The 3,941-nt window shown below is 47.1% G+C and overlaps 1 pseudogene; it reads right to left on the bottom strand.

Moving 5' to 3' along the window:
• Positions 1–1,002: 1,002 nt before the first annotated feature.
• On the bottom strand, positions 1,003–2,637 carry LOC102145927 (pyruvate kinase PKM pseudogene; annotated as a pseudogene).
• Positions 2,638–3,941: the final 1,304 nt, after the last annotated feature.

Genomic DNA, 3,941 nt, shown 5'->3' with positions numbered 1-3,941 from the left:
TGTTGCTTGAAGGGCAAATTTAAATGCCTTCTGTTTTACAATAGCAGGTAGAGGAAACATTCCCTAATAATCTACAATGTTCATTCCCATAATACAATCAGTTGAAAGAGATGCAATCACTTAATATAAAGTGTATTCAAATATACTAACATTCATAATCCCGTAAACCCTTACATTTTTATGTTATAGTTTGAGAAACTTCTTTTCCCTACCCCAAGGCAATTGTGCCCTTTCTTGTGCAAAATGCTTTAGGTCCCCAGCCAAGGGTTGAGTCAAAGGACCCTGACCCTTTTGTCAATCTTTACCTTGATTAATCTGCCCTACTCTTGCACCAGGCAATTTCAGATTCGATTTTTAATTGTAATCTCTGCCTTCCAGCTTTTGCGTGTGTCTGCTTCAGCTGCTGTTTATTGACATACAGGTAGGCTGTATAACAACGGGCCTGGATGTGGCTGCAGCAGTGGGGGGAAATGGAAGGTGAGGGGTGGAGTGTTTGCTGCAGGACAGCTGAGTGGAGGGTGGGGACAGGTGCAAACAGGGGAGCCCCAGGAGTTTGGGAAAGCAAGTATGGGCCAGGGCCAGAGTCTGCTTAAACTGGAACCACAGTCCCATGCCCTAAGGCCCCTAACTCTTGCTGGCTGTTTCCTGACCCTGGGCCAGGGTTGGGAGTCCTCTGTGCATCCATTTAATAAAGGAACTGAACAGAGTACAGAAAGGAAAGGAAGCTGTCACCTTTTTGCCATAGATTCCAGGAGCCTCCAGTCCTGCATTCCTCCTTCTTCCCTTGCTTGGGTAAGGCCACATGATGGACAGCCAAGCTCTGGGCTGTCCCACTCAAGAGCAGGTTCTAAAAACAGCCATGTTTCAGCAAGGCATTAATCTTCCCAGGTGATCCAGCCCACCACATTACAGCCCAGGGTGAGCTCTAAAAGTGTTGCTGGCCTAATAGATGGGTAGTGGGAACCAGGAGGGACAGGGGCTGCAAGAGGGTCTCTGGGTCCATCACGACATGGAAACAACACGCATGGTGTTGGTGAAGCTGGAGCTGGGGCACCGGAAACAAATGGTGTTGGTGAAGCTGGAGCCAGGGCACCAACTGGTCAGCACAATGACCACATCTCCCTTCTTGAAGAAGCCTCCGGCATTGCCAACATTCATGGCCAAGTTCACCCGGTGGTCCACATTCTCAGCCCAGGTCTCCTGGACTGCGTCCTTGCACGGCACAGGGAAGATGCTACGGTACAGATGGGCCTGACAAACTGTCTGGGGATTCCATGTCACAGCAACGATGGAGGTACATGGGCAGTATCTGGTCACCTAGTGAGCAGAACTGCCAGACTTGGTGAGGATGATTATGGCCCCACTGCAGCACCCGAAGGAGGCCTCCACTGCGCCCACATCAGTGGATTCTGTGGGGTAACAGGTAATGGGCGCCAGGAGGGGGGGCTCCTCATGTAACTGCAAGTATTAGATGGCGGCCTCTGCTTCACCGGCAATCAGGTGCTGCATGCGAACTGCCTCCAGAGGATAATCCCCTTTGACTGCTTCTCCAGACAGTATGATGCAGTCTGCTCTGTCCAGGACTGCATTGGCAACATCACTGCCCTCACACCGGGTGGGGTGGGGCTTCGTGATTATGCTCTCCAGCATCAGAGTGGCACAGATGACAGGCCTCCCAGCTTGGTTGCAGCACCCAATCATTATCTTCTGAGCAAGGAAGACTTTCTCTGCAGGAATCTCAATGCCTATATCATCATGAGCCACCATGAGCCCATCGCTGGTCTCCAGGATTTCATCAAACCTCCAAACCCCCTCATGATTCTCAATTTTGCTGATTACTTTGATGTTCTTTCTCTTCTCTCCCAGGACCTTCCTAACTTCGTGGGCATCAGATGCTTTGCAGATGAACGAGGCAAACACTATATCGACATCCTGCTCAACCCCAAACTTCAGGTCCTGGATGTCCTTCTCTGGCATGGCAAGCAGGTCCACGGCAGTCCCGGGAAGGTTCACACCCTTCTTGCTGCCTGAGGAGCTACCATTTTCTACCTCCATCACGAGGAAGTCAGCACCTTTCTGCTTCACCTGGAGAGAAGGAAGCCCATCATCCACATAGATCTTGCTGCCCAGTTCTACCACCTTGCAGATGTTCTTGTAGTCCAGCCACAAGATGTTCTAATCACACTTTTCCATGTAGGCATTATCCAACATGATTTTGAGAGTAGCTCACTTCTTCAGGTCCACCTCTAGAGTGCTACTGCCCTTAAAGAGCCCAGTTCGGATCTCACGTCCTTTAGTGTCCAGAACCTCAGCAACCGACTGGTAGAGGATGGGGGTCAGAAGCAAAACTGTCTGTGGCTGTGCACATGTTCTTGATGGTCTCCACTGATACACATGAGCTCCACGAGAGAAGTTCAGACCAGCCACATTCATACCAGACTTAATAATCTCCTTCAGCATCTCCACAGATCAGAGAGCTGGGCCGATGGTACAGATGATGCCAGTATTCCTGGCTGCTATGGGTGGCCAGTCAATGTCCATGTGGCACGTGTGTTCCAGGAATGTGTCAGCCATGGCTGCATGCAGCTTCTGGGTCTGAATGAACACAGTCCTGGTTTCACTATGGAGCTTTGACATGACTGTTGAAGTCCTCAGCACTGACTGACTAGGGCTAGGCTGCAAACGCGGAGAGGTCAAGAGCACCAGGATGCACAGCTACTGCGCCCCTTCCAGCTTTTTAAAATTTCTCCAAACTGGGAGAAATACAGCAAACTGATTAGGGACCATTTAAGGTCGGGTGATGAGAAGAGGCTCCCTTTTGTCCATCCAACCTTTGATAGTGTTGCATTAAGACCTTTGTTTTAACTCCATCATTTTTCATTTTCTTTATTCTACTTCTTAATCATCTGAAGACTTTTACCCGGCTGGGACAAGTCCCATGACTCTCCCGTTTCTTTTTCTTCCTAATTTGTTTTCTTCGTTCACTTTTTTCTTTTATAATTTTCAACTTTTACTTTAAAATGATGTGCAGGATGTGCAGGTTTGTTATATAGATAAACATATGCCAATGTAGCCTGTTGCACAGATCATCCTATCACCCAGGTATTAAGCCCAGCATCCTTTAACTCTTCTTCCAGATGCTCTCCCTACTACCACCCTCCTCACCTTCCAACTAGTGTGTGTTTTTCCTCCCTATGTGTCCATGTGTTCACATCATTCAGCTCCCACTTAAAAGTGAGAACACATGGTATTTGGTTTTCTGTTCCTGCATTAGTTTGCCAAGGATAGTGGCCTCCAACTCCATCCATGTCACTGCAAAAGACATGATCTTTTTCCTTTTGATGGCTGCGTAGTATTTTATGGTGTATATGTACCACATTTTCTTTATGCAGCCTATCATTGATGGGCTTTTAGGTTGATTCAACGTCTTTGCTACAGCAAATAGTGTTGCAGGGAACAAACACGTGCATGCATCTTTAAAATAAAAAGATTTATATTCCTTTGTGTACATAGCCAGTAATAGGACTGCTGAGTCCAATGACATTTCTTTCTCTAGGTCTTTGAGAAATTGCCACACTGTCATCAACAATGGTTGAACTAATTTACACTCCAACCAACCATGTAAAAACTTTTCTTTTTCTGAACAACTTCACCGGTATGTGTTATTTTTTGACTTTTTAGTAATAGCCATTCCGACTGGTGGGAGATGGTATCTCATTGTGGCTTTGATTTGCATTTTCCTAATGATCAGTGATGTTTAAATTGTTTGTTGACCGCAGGTATGTCTTTTGAGAACTGTTTGTTCATGGCCTTTGCTCACTTTTTAATGGTATTGGGTCCTATCATAGTGGAGAGCAAAGCTCTGCTGGCCTTAGTTAGAGTCAGCACATTGGAGGATGCATTTAGACCAGACCTAGCCAGAGGAGAAATGCTCATCCTAG

The sequence above is a fragment of the Macaca fascicularis genome, chromosome X (genome assembly GCF_037993035.2).
Source record: "Macaca fascicularis isolate 582-1 chromosome X, T2T-MFA8v1.1".
Classification (NCBI taxonomy): domain Eukaryota; kingdom Metazoa; phylum Chordata; class Mammalia; order Primates; family Cercopithecidae; genus Macaca; species Macaca fascicularis.
This window is presented reverse-complemented; position numbering and strand designations above follow the sequence as displayed.